This window comes from Protopterus annectens, chromosome 6.part0 (genome assembly GCF_019279795.1).
Source record: "Protopterus annectens isolate FY-2018-M chromosome 6.part0, PAN1.0, whole genome shotgun sequence".
Taxonomy (NCBI): Eukaryota; Metazoa; Chordata; order Ceratodontiformes; family Protopteridae; genus Protopterus; species Protopterus annectens.
The window spans coordinates 1,487,269,944-1,487,291,619 of NC_056737.1; the positions used below are offsets into that span (position 1 = coordinate 1,487,269,944).

Here is a 21,676-nt window from a genome sequence, read left to right on the forward strand (position 1 = left end):
AGCAATATACATGTGCTTGTTAAACATAGATAGATAGATAGATAGATAGATAGATAGATAGATAGATAGATAGACAGATAGATAGATAGATACCTGGATGTTGCGTACATACATAAATAAGAATTGGTAGGGATAAATAACCTATTAGACATTTTTTATGTTGAACCACAAACCAGCTTATGTGCCTTCTCCTTTCATGGCTATTGAAATACTCTTCAGCTACTCCTTACTTGGCTTTGGCCACCCAAGTATGCCAGGTTACTCATCTTACCATACTGTCATGCTCCAAAAGGAGGGCTACAAAGCCAAAGGAGGCTGAGTTTCAATATTTATCAAAGACATACATATCTCCAGGATGGTCAAACAGTATGACACACAGGAGACACTCCAAGTGCAGCTAACTGTTGATTAAACACATATTCAAATCATAGCTAGCTGCAGACCCCCTCTACCCTGATCCTGGGTGACTTTAATTAACCAACCAAAGAGTGGAAGACCTATTCTACCCCAAACATGAATGCCCAGAGATTCCTTGAATTCGTCAATGCCAATGTATTGGATCAGCTGGTTGAAACCCCAGAGAGGTGAAAATATCCTGGACCTGATGCTAACCAATATGAGTATCCACTGTAGCACCCCTATAATGTAATCCTCCTTAGTAAGATCTGACCATAAAGCATTCACTTTCAAAGTCACCATCCCCCCCCCCTCCACTGTCAGGGTCAAACAAAAAAACTTTTCCAAAGCTGACTATAATCTCCTGAGAGCAGGTACAAGCAGCTTTACAACTACCATCCCTTCAGTTGGAACTAGCACTAATGTCCAAGCCTCCACCAAAAATCTATATGAGCACCTACATAGCTGTATGGACTCAGAAATACATGACAGGACCAAATCATCTTCCTTGAGGAAGAGTAAACCTGTCTGGTGGACAGCAGCAGTAAACAAACTCTATAATAAAAGGAAAAACATTGCTGTCCGGGACCAAGAAGGAGTAGCTTCCGAGATGGAAGTGATATCTCCTTTGAACAAGCAAATAACATCACTGGTGAAATCCTCTAAGGCTAACGTTGAGTCCAGATTGGCCATGTCCACTAAGGACAATCACAAGGCCTTCTTCACATATGTCTGCAATCTCAAAGGTAACACCCAAATCTGCTCTAAACTGGTGGTCAAGAACACTACATACACAAATGCCGTAGATATACCCAACCTGCTGGCAGACAGGTTCAGTGAAAATTTCATCGCCCCGTCCCCCCATCAGTAAACCAGGACATCCCCAGCACCTGCCCTCCTCCCCTCATCACCAGAGAACAGGTCTTTAATGCCCTCTCAAAGGCAGAAATTACAGTCTCCATGGGACCCAACAACATCTCTGGTTGCATCCTACATGAACTCAGGCATGAGCTTTCAGCTCCATTAGGCACCCTATTCAACCAAAGCCTGAGCACTGGCTTTGCCCCAGCTGAATGGAGGACAGCCACTGTCATCTCTTTACACAAAGGTGGAGTGTCCACTGACTCAGGCAATTATGGGTCCATCAGCCTGAATAGCCTATTCTGCAAGGCCATGGAATGCATTATCATGGACCTTATAAACAAGGACATTGGCAACCTCCAAATGCTTGACCCCACACAGTTTGGTTTTGTCAAAGGGAGATCATGCCTATTAAACTTGGTCAACTTCTTTGAAACAGTCACCAAAGCCATGGATGAGGGGAAGACCGTGTACACCATCTACCTTGACCTAGCCAAAGCCTTTTACACTGTTCCCCGATTAGGCATAATAGATAAATTCTCCCAGCTAGGCATCAACCCATTTGTTATCAGATGGGTAGGTAACTGGCTCACTGATAGAACTCACTCAGTCAAAATTGGGGAAGCCACCTCTAGTAGTAGACTTGTAACGGGTGGTGTATCCCAAGAATTGGTCTTGGGGTCTCTACTGTTTGGATATACTTTTCTGAAGTTCAGGCCAAAACCAGTGGTCTGTGGCTGACCATGTTTGTAGATGTCTGCAAGCTGGGCACTGTCTTAAATTCCCCTAGTGATGTGAATATCCTCCAAGAGGGCCTTACCCAAACTAATGACTGGTGCCAGAAGCATGGCCTCAAACTGAATGCCAAGAAATGCTTCATTATCCCCATTGGGAAAATGGCATCCCCACTAATTATCACATTAATAACAATGTACTCAGCATGGAAGCAGTCATGAGGGACATGGGCACCCAGGTTGATAACAACCTGACTTTTGACCACCACATTGTCTCAGTTTTATGGAAGGCTTTCCACATGGCCCACCTCATAAGTAAGGGTATTTCATCCAGGAACATGGAGGTCATAACATCCTTGTACTCCTCCCTTATCAGACTCATTATCAAGCACAATGCCCTCTTTGGCATGTTCTATGCCAAGCAAATGCAGCAGTTAAAGAGACCACAGAGGTTGCTGACCAGGAACATCCAGGATCTCAAACACCTGTCCTGTAAAGATAGGCTAAAAGCCCTGTCCCTCTACTCAGTCTTGTACAGAATGCTCAGAGGTGACCTGTGTCTGGCATACAAGGCCATCTCAGACCCAGCCTTGATGGAGTTGCTGCATATCCATAAGTCAAAATCCACTCAGGAAACCTGCATGCAAGGCCTAAACCTGGTCTCTGATATTAATAGAACTTGTTGATAGGATAGATTTATGTCTCAGTGACTCCCCCATCTGTGGAATAGACACCCTCTCCATGTTAAGCAGAGTATCTTTCTAGCCCTCTTTAAGAAGAACCTGGATGACTGGATGGGAAACAGAAAATACACCCCTGGGATCCCACCCCTGTCCCTGCTGGACAGGGGAAACAGTTGCTGACTTTTTGGGAACATGGGTGAAATTCTTGACTAGGCTTATAAGGGCTCTGGACCAATAGCCCAGTATCATCCTATGAACCTATAATCTGCATATCTTAAGGTATTAATAATTCTCCAGCCAGTTTTGATTCCAGCATCTGACCATCTACATGAGCATATATCATGATGTATTTGGCATATGACAATACCAGCATCAAGCATTATTAAGCAATAACCCATGGCTGGGTGTGGGTAATACTGGATTTACCCACGGTTGGTGTGGTTAGGTCATGAGGGTGAAGCCTGAGTGAATAAACAAAGCCAACCGTGGGTAAATCCAGCATTGTCCACACCCAGCCATGGGTTATTGCTATTATACAATATTATTTAAGAATAAAATATACTTACTTTTCTTAAATAATGTCATTGTATAATGCCTCCGTGTTGCCCTTCCACAGTTTTCTGGCATCCTGGGTCATTTCTGATGTACTGCTCATGCAGAAGGGACTTGTGCCCCCTTGCTTATGCAGTACATCAGTGCTGTGCAAGTGGGCAGAGGTAGCAATGGAGAAAGGAAGATCTTTTTTTTTTTTTTTTAATTGACACTAAAAAAAAAAAAAGGATAAAGAAATCAGGAGACTCAATGTTTCATCTACCAAAACTCTTGTTAGTATGCTGATGTTAATGCAGCCTAAACTGACTTTCTTCTTAGCATTCACAGTCACATGCCTCACTAAATGTTAAAAAAAAAGCTCCAAGTAACTGACAGTTTGGGAAGACACAGCTTTCTCTTTCAAGTAAGTCACCAGGAAATGCACCAGCTTCTGCTCTTCTTTCCTAAGCAGTTTATACAGGAAACAGGAGTCCCGTCTTAGTTTCAGGCCCCTCCACCCATAATTCAACCTGCTGTCATCATTAGAAATGATTCATAGGGTTGTCACTCTTAGATGTCAAAAGTGGGACTTTTTTATAGAAACATGAAATATGAAAAAGTAAAAAAAAGTCAGGAGGTATACTAACGGGGAAAAAGTCCAGGCAACCGGACCTTTTTCTGTTAGTATATTGTCAGATTTACAATGGGCATGGTGGTTGGGCTGGCCAATCACAGTGCTTGTTTTTGAATATTAAAGGCCAGTCATTGTATAATTGTTGTTTTAAAACATACCTTGGGAAACTTAAAAATAAGCCAACCTCATGATCCACTAATATAAATAAACTTGTTAAAGAAAAGAAAGAAAATCCCTAAATTATGTTGTAACAGATCCAAAACATCTCTTCTCAAGAAAAAAAAAAACAACTAAAGCATTACAAAAAAATAAATAAATAAACTGAAGAATACTAAACACAAACCAGGAATAACAAATACAGACAATCCATAGGCCGAAGGTACTGAAGACACCAGCGAGCCAAAAAGATTAAGCGCTTTTGTCAGTCTATAACCAAAACTTCATCAGATTATAGACTGATGAAAGTGCTTAATCTTGTTGGCTCATTACTAATAAATTTTTAAACTTCTTGTTGGCTCACTGGTGTCTTCGGTACCTTCAGCATTTGGATAAACTGAAGAATGCTATCAGACCCACTAACTGAGCCCATGTAATTAGAATGGTTTCGGAAGTCAAAGAGAATTATAAATCCCTTTTTAGCTATGTTAGAAACTAAGAAACAATAACCTGCATTGAGCTCAACTTATTCAAATGATACCTCTTATTCTGATCCAGCAGACATTGTTAAAAATTCTTCTAAACAAATTTAGTGTCAACTTCATATCAAGACTACTGTCACAAGTCCAGAGGGACCCGAATCTCTTACCCTACCAATTATCTGTTAAGATGTTTACTGAAAATAGTAACCAAGACCAAAAATACTTCTTCCATGTTGAACATGCCCTTACAGATGCACTCCTTAAATTTCTTAAACATACAATAAATTTAGCTACTAGTTTTATTCCTGATGGGTGGCATACTGCAGTGATGAGGCCCCTCTATAATGATAGCTTTACTACTGACACAGGTGATTAATGTCCTATCAGTCTTAGAAGTCTTATCTGCAAAGCCATGGAATATAATATAATGGACCACATAGGTTCATAGGTTCATAGGTAGGTACTAGGCTATCGGCCCAAGGGCCTATGCAAGCCTAGCCAACAAGATTCCCTGGCTTACGCCACCCAAGAAAGTTATTTTCCTGTGCCACTGATGAGCAGAGACACAGAAGTGATCCCTGCAGTGTATTTCCTATTTCCCATCCACTCATCAAGATTTTTCTTGAAGAGTGCTAATGAAGAACTTTGCTTGACATAGATGGGTAGCCTGTTCCAGAGTATGGGAAGTCTCTGGGATAGGAATCTATCCCTCCAGCATGTCCCAACTTTATTCAACTAGACCCCCATGAATTGGTTAGATTTTGGCTTCTGAATCTGGTAAATTTCTTTGAAAACATTAAGGAGGCTGGAGGCTGGAGGCTGTAGCCATGCAGTATATGCAGTGTGTCTTGACATAGCAGTGTGTCTTGACATAGCCTAGGCCTTCATCACCATTATTCAAACTGACATCATACAAAAGCTAAATGCTTTAAAAATTGAACCATATATGGGAAGATGGTTAGCAAACTAGTAGAAAGACAAAGTCCACACAGTGCAAACTGCAGGCACTGCAGAAAGTATGAAAGTGGTCAGTGGTGCTCTTCAAGACTCAATGTTGGATCCTGTCCTTTTGGTCTTTAGTTTTCAAATCTTCATGCAGATATAAAAGAACTCTGGATAACAATGTTTGTGACAATTATAACTGGGGATTGTTGTTAAATTACCCTCTGATACCTAATTCCTCCAGAATGAAGTGTGAATAGAAAAATCTTGGTGCACTAAAACTGGGGTCAAGCTAAATTAGAAAAAGGATAATATTATCCCTTTTAGTAGTCAACCCTTCCTGTCATCATACTTTATAGGCAACAGACCAATATAAAATGAAAATATAGTTAGGGAAATGGTAGTCACTGAAGACATTTATAAATTACATGTTAAGTACCATGCACAGTTCAACTTAAGTAAAAAAGAGAAAGAGCTTTTTGATCAATTATGTGCAGATGATGCATTAAGGATTATGAAGCTAGACAAAGACGGGGGGGGGGGGGTTGTCTTATTTGACTCTTCTGACTATTCTAGAGAAATGTTTAAAGCATTGAATGATAATGAAACATACACTCCAGTTTCAATAAATGAAGTTAATATAGGGTATCAAACAATAGATTAATTTTTCTTAGATAAGATGATTTCTTTAGATACTTACATAACTTTAAAGGTATCTCATCCAATTATCCCCATCATCTTTGCCATTCCTATGGTCCATAAAGATCTTATGAACCCTCCTCTTAGATTAATTGTGGCCACTAGAGGGTTTAAAACTTACCCATTAGAGGTGGGTATAGACCATTGGTTAAAAAAGGTAATTAATTCAATAGCCCACTTAATTAAAGATTCATGGGACTTTTTGGGAAGGTTGAAGTATGAGATCTTGTCCAAGAATTTGATACTTTTAACTACTGATATGGTTAACCTATTCTAGACAATTCCTAGACATGAAGGTTTAGAGTATTTCCACAATGTTATTAGAAGGCTTTCAAAATTTTTAATGACAAAATTAGCCTGAATGTGGAAATTATGTCCTTAGTTTTGGACTATAATTCATCTTCTTTGAGGGAAGCCGTATAAGCAAGAAATAGGAGTGGCTATAGGGGCCTCTTGTGCCCCTATATATACCATAATGGTAATGGCAGAATGGGAAACTAATTATGTTTTTGGTTCTAAGCATCAGGCCTCTGTGAAGTTATACATCAGGTTCTTGGATGACACATTTATCATTTGGAAGGAAAAAGAGTGTGATTGTGAATTTTGTAGATCACTTGAATGGTTCTACCAATTTTTTGAAGTTCACCTTAAATTAGAGTCAAGACAAAATTAATTATTTAGACACTCTAACTATAAAAAATAGGATGGGATTTAAATCCAGGATTTTTAGGAAACCCAGTTCGAGCAACTCTTATTTAGATTTTAACCACAAAGAGAAAACGTCAGCTGAACACCACGTTTTACAGAGTGATTTAGCGCCTGAGAGCATTTTCTTGAATGTCAGAAGTAGATAATACCTGTTTTCCAGGGTAGCAGGTAATAAGCCGTGGTGTTCAGCCAAAGTTTTCTTTTTGTGGTTTTGGTCTTTGTTCCTCGGCTAACTTCAGCAGTGCCAACCGAGCTCTTTTCTATTAATTATTTAGACTTTGGAACCTGTCACCCTTTGGCTCAAAAAAGAAGTCTTGTCAAAGGGCAATGTATAAGAGTTGCTAGGACGACTTCACATAAAGTAGACTTACCGAAGGAATTAGATATTGTTGTGGACATGTTTTTAGATAGGGGGTATCCCTAAAACTTGGTTAAAGAGATTAGCAGTTATGTACAATCCCAATGGGGGCTTAAATACAAACCCCTGTTGGGTGCAGGTTTATTCCCCATTGTTCAGAACAGTGTAGATGAGAACTTCAGGAGGGCTTTGGTGGTAGAATGTGGTCCCCAGTCAGAAGAAATTATGAAAATAGTAAGATTTAGTTGGAATATTTTGAGGTTGTATCCAGAAATATAGCAAACCCTAGGAACAATCTTTCCTTCATTTACAAAATGAGGAGAAATTTGAAGGTGAGTTTTGAACAGGGATTCAAATCCCAGGCTAGAGATGGCAAGTGCAAGGATGAAACGAATAAGTGTGGGGGGTGTGCCCAATGTCCATTCATCATAGCAGAGAGTAGCCTTAAGTTGGATAGGTTTGCTGTATATTTTTTAAAGGGGAATTGTCAGTCTAACAAGATAATGTATCTAGCTAAATGTATGGGATGCCCAAGTTTTTATATTGGGAAAACTGACAGGTGCCTCAATAGAGGAATTTATGAACAACAGTATGATATTGCAAAGCAAAATGAATCTAATGCCCTCTTCAAACACACAAGAAATTGTCCCCATTTTTCTAAGTTTAAATTTGCTATTTTGGACAAGGTGATGGTAAATCCAAGAGGAGGGACCTGAAGATATTCTTAAAAGTGAAAGAAATGAAATGGCAGTTGAGATTACAGACTATCTATTCCCCAGGTTTAAATGAACATGTTAGTATACAGCCTTGGTTAAATTTAAAGTCTTTGGAAATCAACTGACATTTTATGTGACAGTAATCTTCATTTTACTTTTTTACAACAAACATGGAGTTTTTTATTAATTATGATTTGAAGGTTTTTAACTAGTTAAGGAATATATATTTTTAACTCATACTTTATTTCTTCAAGGAAGTGTTTTTTTATGGATTAACAGAAGGTGGGATATTTCTTTAATTTTTTTTTATTCATGAGCTGTTAACTGGGTGTGGGTGTGCATATAAATGTCCGTGAATGTATTTTGCAAATTTATTCTGATGAAGTCCCTGTTTATAGGATGAAAGTGCTTAATATTTGTGTTTAATAATAATAACGTGTGTGAGTGAAGGTTGGACCATCATGGTATAAAGGCTGTCAGGAAATCTTTTTATTTAGCAAAGCTAATTGCCAAAGGAACATATTAAATGTCTAAAGAGGTCCTTTGCACTCAGTATTGATCAGACCAATTATTGAGTACTATCCCCATTTCAGAATATATCTCACTAAACATATCAAGCAATTGGAAAGACACCAAAGGTTCTTAACACTTTAAGTCATTACCAGGCTAAATACCATGCAGACATTGTAGTGTTTCAACATGTTCAGCAACCCCTTAGTTTATTGTTACAAAAATCATAACAAGACCTTTTAGTGTATAGAAATAGTTCCCCTATAAAAGACACATTAAAACTTAGATTTGTTATGACTTTTCATATCAATACTGCTTTAATCAGAAGAATTATTGACAATCACTGGCCAGTTTTGACATCAGATAGATTTTTCTACAGAATAGTGCCACCACAATGTAATTATACATATAAAAATGGCAGACCTATTACTCAACTTTGGTATAACTTTAATGGATTTCCTATGCATGAGAGACATGTTGAGACACTGGCAGACTGTAGTACATGTGGATATTTTTGTGTTTACATGTGCATATGTAAGACTAAAAATAGCAACAATAAATAGTAATAGATCTTTTGATATCAAACATCTCATTACATGTCATACACAGAATGTGATTTACCTTGTAATACAAACCTGTGGAGCTTTTCATATAGGAAAGACTGCTTGTCATTTTAGACAAATGGGATCATTTTACCTTAGTGAAATAAGTTGTGCCAAATAATGCAACACATGATACAAACATAAGGTAGGACATGCTCAAGCAAATGTAATATTTGTTGGAACTGATGTGATTTTTTTCATTAAATGAAGGAAGTGGAGATGTTAAAACATGTTTTGACAAAAAGGAAGAGTGTGAAAAGTAATTTAGGAATATTACATCATCCAGGACTTAATGAAATGTTATGAATGAGATAATACTGGATACATATGAGGATTATATTACATTAATCTAAAAAGCAGAACTTCACTGATTTAGATACTTTTATATCTAATATCCTTTTGATATTATATTTTTCTAATTGTGGTACTACATTTATACTTTCCTTAAAATGAGTTGAATGTGGAAAAATATTTCTCATATTTATTCTACTATTTTAAAGGCTTTGAACTGCTTCTTTTATTTTCAATGCACATTTTTTTTAGTAGGTGGAACTGAATCCTAAAAGTCATTATTTATATTATATTTTTCTTCATTTTTGATTATGACTTATTTTTCATGAATGAGTTCTATCAAGAAAGTAGATGAAAACTTTCTATCAGAAAAGTGGAGGGGAAGATTCTATGGGTAAAAATATGATGTATTTACCTTTGACATCTCATTTCAGTGTTCTAAAGTGGACTGGTTATTCTTGATATGCTGTTTTGTTTTATTTTATTGATTATTTAAATGCAGTGATTTAATGAATGACATATATGCTGAAGAAGTCTCTATTAAAACCTGGTTCATTTGTTCTGTTCTTGATCTTATGGTTTAAGTATTTAAATAACAAATTTGGTACTTTATATAGATTAGTGCTGATGTTTCTTTTGAATGAATATATATATATATATATATATATATATATATATATATATATATATATATATTTGTTTGTGAATTATTCTCAGCTCCATACACCACCACCAACAGATGTGTGTGTGTGTGTGTGTATATATATATATATATATATATATATATATATATATATATATATCAGTGAATGTATGTGTGTATATATATATATATATATATATATATATATATATATATATATATATATATATATATATATAGGTTCATAGGTTCATACACAGAGAGACAACCTCAGCACATGCAAAATTGAAAACAAAACAAAAAATCATTGTTTATTGCAGGGGCAAGTCCCCCACCAGGTCCCCTCCAATAATTATTTGTACCAGCTCTGACATTCCATACAGTTGGGAAAAGGGGATGTTCCCAAACTCTGAGAATTGTACAGTCTCACACGTCTGTCAGCCATCTGTTTAGTCAAGCAAAAGTGGTCAACTAACCAAACTGTTGGATGAAGCATCTGCACACGTATCTGACTTGCCTTTTAACTAAGTAAGTACACCTCCTTTCCTAACTTTTGTTGTCTTGTCATTAAAGCCTCACTTTTGATAGCTATTATTTTTCCTTGTTAGCTGGTAAAATAAGAATAGTGCACAACCTGAACTCCCACAAGGAAAAAATGACTTTCCTAGATTAAAATGAATGGACACCATAGGAATAGAAAAGCTCATTTGTAATGCTTCGAAACTCTCTGACTTTACAAATTCTTGTTAAAAGTATAATTGTGCACCAAAGGAAAGCTTTCAAACAGAAACTGAATTTATGGTTCCATGTAATGCTTAAAATCTCTTAAGAATGTTGGAGGATGTATTTTACAATTCCAGATGTGTTATTAATTTGTATAAATAACCAAATTGTTCATGCAAATCTTGGCCAGAAGAATGCATATAGGTTTCTGTTAGTCAGTAGTTTTATTTAGGAAAAGCTAATGTCCCTATATAAACTTGGATAAACAATACTTAAGCCTGTTGTGACTTGCAGAGAAAAATATTTCTAGTGAGACTTCAGTTATTAATTTTTATTAGGAAGCATATGTCTTGTATTTGTTTCTGTTATCCGTGCAATATATTTATATTCTCCATGATTCAATGAATATTTTTTTTTCATGGGGAGAATTTCCCCATGAAACTTTCCTGATTTTTACTGCAGTAGTTTATTTCATAAACTATTTTATTGTAAAAGTTCTCATCTTCGTGTATCTAATATACATATATGTATGTGTGTGCGTGTATATGTGTGTGTGTGTGTGTGTGTGTATATATATATATATATATATATATATATATATATATATATATATATATATATATATATATATATATATATATATTTTTTTTTTTTTAAAGTATGGTGATTTTGCATATTAATTAAAAGCATCTGTAAAGAACTTGTATACATATATACTTATATGAAGGACAGAGCCTTTATGAATTATTGACTGTTAATACAAACAAGAGTATTATACCATGATCCCCCCAAAATGTGCACGCTGATTTGCCAGCGTGCCCGTTGTAAATCGAGTTATACTAATGGAAAAGGTCCGTCGCCGGACTTTTTCCATTAGTATAAATCATTTTTTAAAACACTGTCTCGCTATGTTAAATGGGTTTAACATAGTGAGACAGCTTTAAAATAAGCAACGGAGAAAGCAAGATCTCCATTGCTTTTTTTAGCTGTCTCATATGTTAAACCCATTTAACATAGCGAGACAGTTTAAAAAAGCAACGGAGAAAGCAAGATCTCCGTTGCTTTTTTTTAGTGTCTCGCTATGTTAAATGAGTTTAACATAGCGAGACAGTTTTAAAATAAGCAACGGAGATGCTCTTAACCTCAGTGTATCTCTATGCAACCTTTAAATACTTCACCATTTTTAACACTGTTCTGCAACCAAGCTTGAACACTATGAGCCTGACTCAAACAGACTTGCTCACAGTATAAGTGGCCACTGAGAGCAGGTCTTTTGGAATCTGGCTCCCAGTGACAACCTGTTAGCCAACGAGCCTTACACTGAAGTAAGTCACTTACACTGATAGCAAGCCTTTAAGAATCAGGACAGACACACATTGAGAACAACTCTTGGAATTTGGCCCAGTGTCTGGGCTATAACAAAAGATGCATGTCTGTGTTCCTTTATCCAGTTTAACAATACTGTTCCTAACAACAACAACAACAACAAGAGATATTTAAAAAAATAATACTTGGTGTCACATTAGCAGAACTCTTTTATATACTGCAATTTTAATGTTGTTTTAATAACACTTCCATCTTTACTATGCTTCAGGAATAGCATAACTAGATTTATGATGTTTCACTTATTACTTTATATTTTAATTTTTGAAATGACTTGAATTATATGTATCTTCAGTTTCATAGCCTAGTGTCATGCAAAATGCTTACTTGCCTCTTTTACTGGATACTGGCCTTGAAGTCATAAACACTGAAACATGGCCTTGAGAGATCTATACTTGTGGTTCATGTTACAGCATATGGGATGTGTTATTGAGGAAAAACTGGTAGGGAGTTAAGAAAAATGAGGTCAGACCATTGTCATTACATTAAGTGATGCACGTTTTAGATGCTTGACTTTAGTCCTTGTTCAACCAAAGTAAAAGTCAAGACGAACAAAATGAGATGCTCACTCAGATTGACCACCAGGATAATTCCTGCTACTATACGATGGTGGTGTTAGGAAACAGATGGTATAAGTATTAGATGATAAGTGGAAAAAAAAGAATATGGAATCAACAAAATGGCCAAAATACAATGGGCAGTGAGCCACGCAACCTAAGGAAGAGACCCAGGGAAGGAAGGACTTGATATGACAAAAGTTACAGGATCATGCATGTCAGGGGAACTTTCATTATCTGCATCATGACCACCATTGGCAGACAAAAAGAGAACAGGAACAATTGCATTAAGAACATGTGACTGTAAATAAAACACAGGCTATTTAAGTTAGTAACATTTAAAAGAGACAGTTGAGTGATGAAGAAAAAAGCATACTTGAAAACATTTTCATAAGTACAAAGCAGATGTGCAAATGTAGTTCATAATATAAAAATTTTAAATTATATACCAGATAATGGAACTTAAATGTATTAATGAAGGCAAATGAAAAATGTGATAGCATTTCAGTTTTTTTAGCAAGTATTTATAAATCCATCCAACATGCTGCTATGTTTATGTCTAACAGTGTTTGTAAAAAAGATCAAAGATCTAATTTCTGTACTATTCAGTATCTCAAGACTATAAAGTCGAAGTTTTGAAATAGAGAAAGTGCATAACTGCGAATTTGAAAATCTCAAATTTGCGGTTATGGCTTTACGCTACGTAATGTCCAGGGTTTTATGTGGATGGTGTGTGGTGCCATGTGTAGATTTGGGTGTAATGTCAGGTAAGTGAGTATGTTGTAAGGGTTTTGGGTGGGAGTTTGAGTGTATGCCAAACTGGAACCAAAGCTCTCTTCACCCAAGACTGGAGTAGACAGTCAAGAGGAGATGGTAAACACTTGCACCACACCACACTCATCACATAGTCCCTCAAAACCTACACCACCAAAACACACACATAGAAACACAAAACACATACCTACATTTGCGGCGGCTCTCAGTAAAAACCTGCCTAAGCAACAGGGACCTCCAAAGCAGAAACGCAAGCAAACTCCACCCCCCCCCAACACAACACAAATGACACAGAGCCCAAAAACTCAGTGTGCCACTCAACCACAGCCCATAAGGCATAACAATGTATCCAACAGTCTAGTGATAGGTGACTCTATAGTCAGGTACACTGATGTTCCACTCACCAGGCTAAACAAGGAGAAAGTTACTGTCAGCTGCCTGTCAGGTGTCAGGATCCACCACATAATGCACACACTCAGGTCACTCCACAACAAGTACAGATGTGACTCTGTCATTGTCCATGTTGGTGTGAATGACCTGACACATACCTCCCTGGACTACATGAAAAGAGACATGGAGAAGCTCTCTGATCTTGTGGCCCAGACAGGTATGACCCTAGCCCTGAGTAGCATCCTGCCATCACCCAGAATTATACCACAGTACAAGGACAAAATGATTGACTTTATCAGTTGGCTAAGCCTCTGGTGTCATTCTAAGGGGATCCAGTATTTGTCTGCCTGGGATGACATGATCAACAGACCACAATGCTTTGCCAGAGATGGCCTGCACCTGTCACCTTTGGGATTCCGGATACTGGCTAAGGCTCTTGCCACCCCTATAGTGCCTTTTTTAGGCAAGGTTGAAATGACAAATTCACCACTGTAAGAGGTACAAGCAAGCAAAATCTGTGGGTAATGCTACTCAAAACCTCAAAATGCACTCACTCGAGGCACTCCTTAAAATGGAGAACATCGACATCTGTGCACTGACAGAGACCTGGTTCAAAGCTTCAGAGAGCACCCCTGCATTACCAGGCTATAATTCATACCACAGCATTTGGCCACCTAACCTGGACTGAAGCACTTAAGACGGAGGCGTGTCCATATTCATTAAGGATATCCACACCTCCAGGCTAGTTGCACAGCATAATATATCCAAGATTATCCAAGTGCAACTAACTCTGGGCAAGACCACAATCCAAATTGTAGCTTGCTACAGACCCCCCACCATTTCCCAGGATTCCCACTCCTCATTTCTTGATACACTGGAAAATATTAGGGTCCAACCCAACACCCTAATAATGGACAATTTCAACTACCCTACCATTAATTGGGAAATCTACTCATGTACCAACTCTTTTGCTCAACGTTTTCTGGAATTCATAAATTCCAGTGCTTTGGATCAATTTATTCACACCCCCACCAGGGGCAGCAATATCCTAGACCTGGTCATTACCAATATGGGCGACCGGTGTTCCACACCAGAGGTCAATTCCTTGTTGGTCAGATCCGACCACAAGCTAATCACCCTAGACATCCACATCCCACCCCCACCCCCCACTAGGGAAACCACCGTAAAAAACTTCTCCAAAGCCAACTTCACACTTCAGACTAGTGGCAAGTGGAGTACCACAGGGTTCAGTCCTCGGTCCGCTCCTGTTTATCTTCTTCTCTGAAGTACAAGATAACACAGAAGGTCTTTGGCTAATGAAGTTTGCAGATGACTGCAAACTAGGAGGCATAATCAAAACCCCTAACGATGTGGACATCCTACAAAAGAGCCTCACTGAGACAGATGCCTGGTGTCAAAGCCATGGCCTCAAGCTCAATGCCAAAAAGTGCATTGTCATCCCCTTTGGTAAAAACTCTGTACCCATGAACTGCCACATAGGTGGTAGTTTACTTAACACCAAAAGTGTGATAAGAGACCTTGGGACACAGGTGGACAGTAGTCTCTCTTTTGATAATCACATTGCCACAGTGGTCAGGAAATCCTTCTACATGGCACACTTCATCACAAAAGGTTTCTCATTCAAAAAAAAGAGGCCATTGTTCCCCTCTACTCATCACTCATTAGACCCATTATGGAGTACAATGCCCCTTTTGGTATGCACCTCACAAGACATCTACAACAACTGGAAAGGCCACAGAAATACCTCACAAAGAAGATTACTGGCCTCAAACAGATGCCCTATACAGACCGTCTGAAAAAACTCCAGCTTTACTCCGTCACATAACGGCTTCTCAGAGGCAATCTCTGCCTAACACACAAAACTATGTCAAACCCAGAGCTGTTGTACATGCTCCACTTAAAGAAATCCCTATCCCTCTGAGCTACACACTGTAGGGACCTAAACCTTGTCACCACAATCATAGCCGGCTTTAGACATCAGCGAACCCTGTGGTCTCTGGGGGCCCCCTGTTCCCTGGGGTCCCCAACCAAAGCAAGTTATCTTATCCTGATATTTTGTAACATGTCTGTAAAACTAACAAAAGCTAGTACAGCAGTCTTGTATACTTAATAAACCATGATGGTAATACCTCTTATTTATATCTCCCTTAAAATTCAAAGATATTTCTGGTTGTAGTATTGTTTTGTCAAGTAACGGGCATTAGAATTACATTAAATATTTTACCACTGACATAGTGCCCCTGGCTTAGTTAAACCCCCACTAAAACTAACTACATAGTCAGCTTTAAGTCCCTGAAAAATCCATGGTTGCAGGGGCCCCCTTAATCATCTTTGACTGTGTGGGGGCCCCACAAAAGCCACTGCTGGTTGGGGAAAAATGAGGAAGAAACAAAATGTATTAATTTCCTAATTATGCTCTTTAACATGAACAGGGCTGAGTTCTGACGCTGTTGGGATGAAGCTGATAATAAACATGAGCAAGGTAAGCACTAGAGACATCAGCAGCCCAAGTGACTTACCTCGGTGCAAACTTTGAATTTTAAGAAAAGCTGATGCTTCCGATCATCAGAGATAGTTTTGCTTTCATGTAGTTTTATAAATAATACCAGAACACAACACCAGATACTATACCTCTCAATTTCTTTGCTTACGAATTCAGTGCAATCCCACAAATAATAGAATAAAGGCTCAGAATCAAGAATATGTTTAAATATTACTCTAATTCACTTTAAAAGTTACTAGAATAACATATTTTGCATCAACATGTATTTTTGGACAATGAGTATAAAACTCAGATATCTGGATTGATTGAATGTTTGTAATCCTGAATGATTTACCAGCAAATCAGACTTTTTACGAAGGACAAAGCAAAAGTATGAACAAAATCAGGGAAGGTCTGTGAAATCAAGGACAGTGATGGGTATGTGAAATCAGGGACAGTGACAGGTATGCATTACTCCTCAATGAGACAAATCTTACCCCTGCTGCTGTTTGACGACTGCTAAACAGCAGTCACTGATCTGGTGTGGCAGTACCAGTGCTGCACAATGTATTGCTGTTTGCTGAAATAAGTACAAAACTAGTACTGCTGTGGCTTATGCATGTGTGTGTGTGTGTGTGTGTGTGTGTGTGTGTGTGTGTGTGTGTGTGTGTGTGTGTGTGTGTGTGTGTGTGTGTGTGTGCATGTGTAAAAAGTATCATTGATTTTTGTCTGTGCTTGTACCCAGTAATGCCAGGTCAGAGACATTATTCTTTTGTGTATCAGTAAAAAATGTACCTAACAAGTAATTATATTTTGAAAGTAAGACATAGCGTATATCACAGAACATTCAGACACTTACAGTAGATATTCTTGGGGTCTGGTGGCCCCCACTCAGACTGTAAATGGATAACGGGGACTCCCTTAATCAGTCTTGACTCTGTGTGGGCTGTTGCTGGTTGGAGATATATGTATCAATTTTCTAAATATGCTGTTTAACCTGAATGCTGCTGAGATATGACCCTTTTAGGATAAAGCTGATAATAGCCTCTGTTTAGAACCACACCCATTCTAAACCCAGCCGTGCTCAAATGTGTGTGTACAGAAACTGCTACGGGTTATGAGGGGCTGGAGACTGTATGGTTATTACATCTTTAATTTTCATCACAGTCAAACCTTAGAGGTGCGCACATGAAGTTATTATAGCTTGTGTTTAAGCTGTGAGCAGTGTTTCTCACGGACCTCAGAGGTGTAAAAAGAAGGTTACTATAGCTTATGCAAGACAGGTGTACTGTCTAGGAGCAACAAATTCAAATATATTACTGAAATCATTCTCACAATCACGTATCAGGCACATATACATGTGGCTTCCTTTGAAGGCTAGGGGTGAAGAACATGCTATGTATATGTATATCATCCTAGTCTAACACCAGAGGGATGCATAGACAGTGACTGTTCTTTGTAGGGGGTTAGGGAGGTAGGCAGTATTCCCAGATAAGACAAGTATTCTCACAACTACTGGCTTGTTAGTTTACTGTAAGGGACTATTTTGTCAGTTTTGAAAATTAAGCCTTGGGCACAACTTATGTCTTCCTTGAAAGAAAAAAAAATAAGTCTGAAATTCTTTTCTTTTTCATGATTATTGTTTAGGCCACCATTGGAGTAAAATGTTGAGAAACTGCTCTACAATGCATCCCAGACCATCTGTAACCCTATGGCTTCTTGGGCCCTGACTTGAGTTATTTCCTAAATGGTTATTACTGTGCTGTCTTGTTCAGGAAAGGAGTGTTGAAAGGATGCAAGGAAAACTAAAGCTGAACCGCAACAGTGAATTTCTTTCCTAAATTGTAATTTCTGTTCAAGCCATTATTGGATGAAAAGGTTGTGTAAAAGGAAAAAAAAAAACTTTAAAATGCATTTCAGAGCATATAGAAAGTTGTGGCTTTCTTGAAAAAAACTGAGGGTGAGGCAAAATGTGAGAAAAGGAATAAAAATATAACATGCATGGTATGGCGAGCCCAAAAGAGGGGGAATCAGAGGAGAGGACTGGAGGCTGTGTGTGTGTGTGGGGAGGGGGGGTGAAATGTAGGCCCAGTCATCATTTCACTTTAAGTCCAGACCTGTACATAGAGTTGTTGCAATGTATCATTGTTGCAACTAAGTGCCAGTAACTGTAACTGCCGCTTTGTAAGACAGGTCAACATAGTGATAGTGTGGTACATAGGCCTGTTGTAATGTAAGAGGTTGTAGCTACAGGTCTGTCTGTGGATACTACTCCTAAAACTTTGCAGCACAAAATAAAAGGTTGCTTAGGATGGATGACATTGATAGGATGATACTTATAATGGAAGTGCCTAGGGGGGCCCCCAACTTGACATTTGCTGGGGGCCCCCAAAATGCTAACACCGGCCCTGACCACAATAAACAGAACATGCTGGAGGGATAGATTCCTGTCCCAGAGACTTCACATACTCTTGAACAGACTACCTATCTATGTCAAACAGAGCTCCTCATTAGCACTCTTCAAGAAAAATCTTGATGATTGGATGGGAAATATGAAACTCACCCCAGAGATCACTTCTGTGGCTCTGCTTGACAGGGGCACAGGAAAATAATTTTCTTGGGTGGTGAAAGCCAGGGTACCTTTTTGGCTAGGCTTATATAGGCCCTAGGGCCAATAGCCTAGTATGTACCTATGAAGCTATGTGAGTGTGCTGACATGTGTGATGTGTGATTTGTGTGTGTGTGTGTGTGTGTGTGTGTGTGTGTGTGTGTGTGTGTGTGTGTGTGTGTGTGTGTGTGTGTGTGTGTGTGTGTGAGTTTGCTTTTGTTTTCTGTTTGTGCAATCTCGGAGTTAGTATATATAAGTAGGAGGGATGGGGGACTGCTTATTTGTGACATACGTTTGGGGATGTTTGTTGTTTTGTTTGTTTATTTTGTGGTGTGTGTGTTGTGGTATATGTGTGGTCCATTGTTTGCTGTGTTTTCGGTGTTTTAAATTTCACGGTTTTGGGCTTCGCAGTTTTGGGCTTTCGGTGTTGTGTGTATTTGATTTCATGAGCTCGAAAAACTGAAATTTGAGAAAAGTACATTTGTTTGAAAAAAAATCAGGTAGTTATAAATGACTGAAAGTACATTTGACTGAAAAGCCATTTCAGCAAAAACATTCTAAATACAATATATATAGCATAAAAATGTTTATCTGTAGGTAGTAAGCCACCTTGCACCTCCCACAATCCTTAATTATATATTCCAAATCCATTGTCATACACCCATGCAGAAAAGAAACAGCACCACACATAGTGAGTCAGTGCTAGTACACCAACACAAATATCTACAAATCTGTGAATAAAACCTGACAATGGGTATTGCCTATCCAAACAAAATTGTTCAAATTACTATTACTACCATACCATCCATGATCAAAAATAAGACTATCTCTCTACTGTTAACATTTTTTTTTTTTTGCATGACGTTTTGGTCAGATGTACTTGCAGTCATTTTTTTTCAAACATATGTGGTCGAATCAAAAGTACTTTTAATCAAATGGTATATGTCTCTCTCTCTCTCTTTCTCTCCCTGTCTCTATACTTAAATATCCACAAAATACATATATGCGTGTATGTGTGTGTGTATGCCTATGTGTGTGTTTATATATATATATATATATATATATATATATATATATATATATATATATATATATATATATATATATATATGGATCACTATCACTTCGCTGACAGATCAAATCTCTGAGAATGATATGGCTGAGACCTTATCACTGAACATTTGAATTGCCATAAAAAGAATAAAAACACATAACAACTTACCTGTATGTTTTTGCAGGGGGGAAAGCCCCCCTGCACCACCCACACCCCCTACAACTTAAATATACCAACTCCTTGATCAGATTACTGTGAGGAAAAAGGCAAATCCCTGGTTCCGCACTGTACAGCAATCCCAATACACAATTGTCAGCAATTCAAATATTCGGCAATATAGTCATGGCCATATCATCTTCGGAGATTTGAACTTTTGACAATGTGATAGGGAGCCATATATATACATATACATATATATATATATATATAGATATATAGATATATATATATATATATATATATATATATATATATATATATATATATATATATGTATATATGGGTCTACTTGAAATAACCGAAAGACCACAACACTGAAACCCAGAAGATCGAGACCAGAATCATGAAACCTCAGAACCCCGAAAAGCACGAAATTCAAAATCCAGACATTACGGGACTTTGATTTAGCGCTTTTGGTGTTCTGCAGTAGGTAAGTATGTATGTGTAAGTGTAGTTGTGAGGGGTATTGCTGTGTGTAAGTGTGTGTTGTGACTTTGGTTTGTGTGTGTGATGGACTGTAATGTGTGGGTGTGAGTTTGCATTGTGTGTCTGTGCAATCTCAGGGTTAGAATATTAAAGTAGGGGTGTGGGGCGTGCAGGAGACTTGGTCCCCTGCCTATCACTAGTGTAGGTTGGTGTGTTTGCTAGTTTGGGTCAGTTGTGGGTCTGTTTGTGTGTGTTATGTGTGTGGTTTACGGTTTTGTGATTTTCAGTGTTTTGGGGTTTCGTGATTCTGGTCTCGGTTATTTGAGTTTCGGTGTTGTGGTCTTTCGGTTATTTCAAGTAGACCCATACATATATATATATATATATATATATATAGATATATATAGATATATATAGATATATATATATAGGTCTACTTTAGATGCCCGAACATCCAATTTACCGACACATACTTTGCCGAACCCAAATGACCGACAAATCAGTTGCCCGAGTACCCATTAACCCGACGTGCACTTCACCGACGTTCTCTAAACTAGTGCGCTTTCATAACAATAATCCTGTATGGAAAGTAATACCATATGAGCCAGTAAACACCCTTCGCAACAATGTGCCATATCCACAAAGAAGTCTGATTTACTTAGTGTTATCAGGAAAATAATACTTTCCTGCATATATTTGTTTAGCAATCCAAGAGAAAGTAACTTCTGTTTGCAGATGAAAGGAACATTTCATAATTTTCATCTCAAAGCAAAGTAAAATGCTTCCATAAACACTTCCATTTTGTTATAATAACTACTTCCAAATATACTAAATAATATTTCAGATTGCTCTGCTAATTTCTCCTCCTTAGCAATGCAGTCAACAAACATGGATCATACACAGATTAGCAATGATAAACGTCTCTCATCTTTAACAACCTAGCAATGCTATTTACAAAGTGTACGGCACTGTATTCCTCTCTACTGTTCAGCACAGTTACAAATTGCTCATGCCGCTTTAATAATTTCCGTTTTTTAGGGAACGTAGGAAAACCAGTTGCCACTCGGACCCGTAACTTATCTACTCTGTCTTG

The 21,676-nt window shown here is 37.9% G+C and overlaps 1 protein-coding gene and 1 long non-coding RNA gene across 2 annotated transcripts in view; one reads left to right on the top strand and one right to left on the bottom strand.

Moving 5' to 3' along the window:
• Nucleotides 1-21,676, top strand: part of ARHGAP15 (Rho GTPase activating protein 15) — a 3,416,769-nt gene that overhangs the window by 1,335,295 nt on the left and 2,059,798 nt on the right. The gene's annotated exons all lie outside the window — the stretch shown is intronic.
• Nucleotides 1-21,676, bottom strand: part of LOC122804832 — a 248,528-nt gene that overhangs the window by 19,097 nt on the left and 207,755 nt on the right. The gene's annotated exons all lie outside the window — the stretch shown is intronic.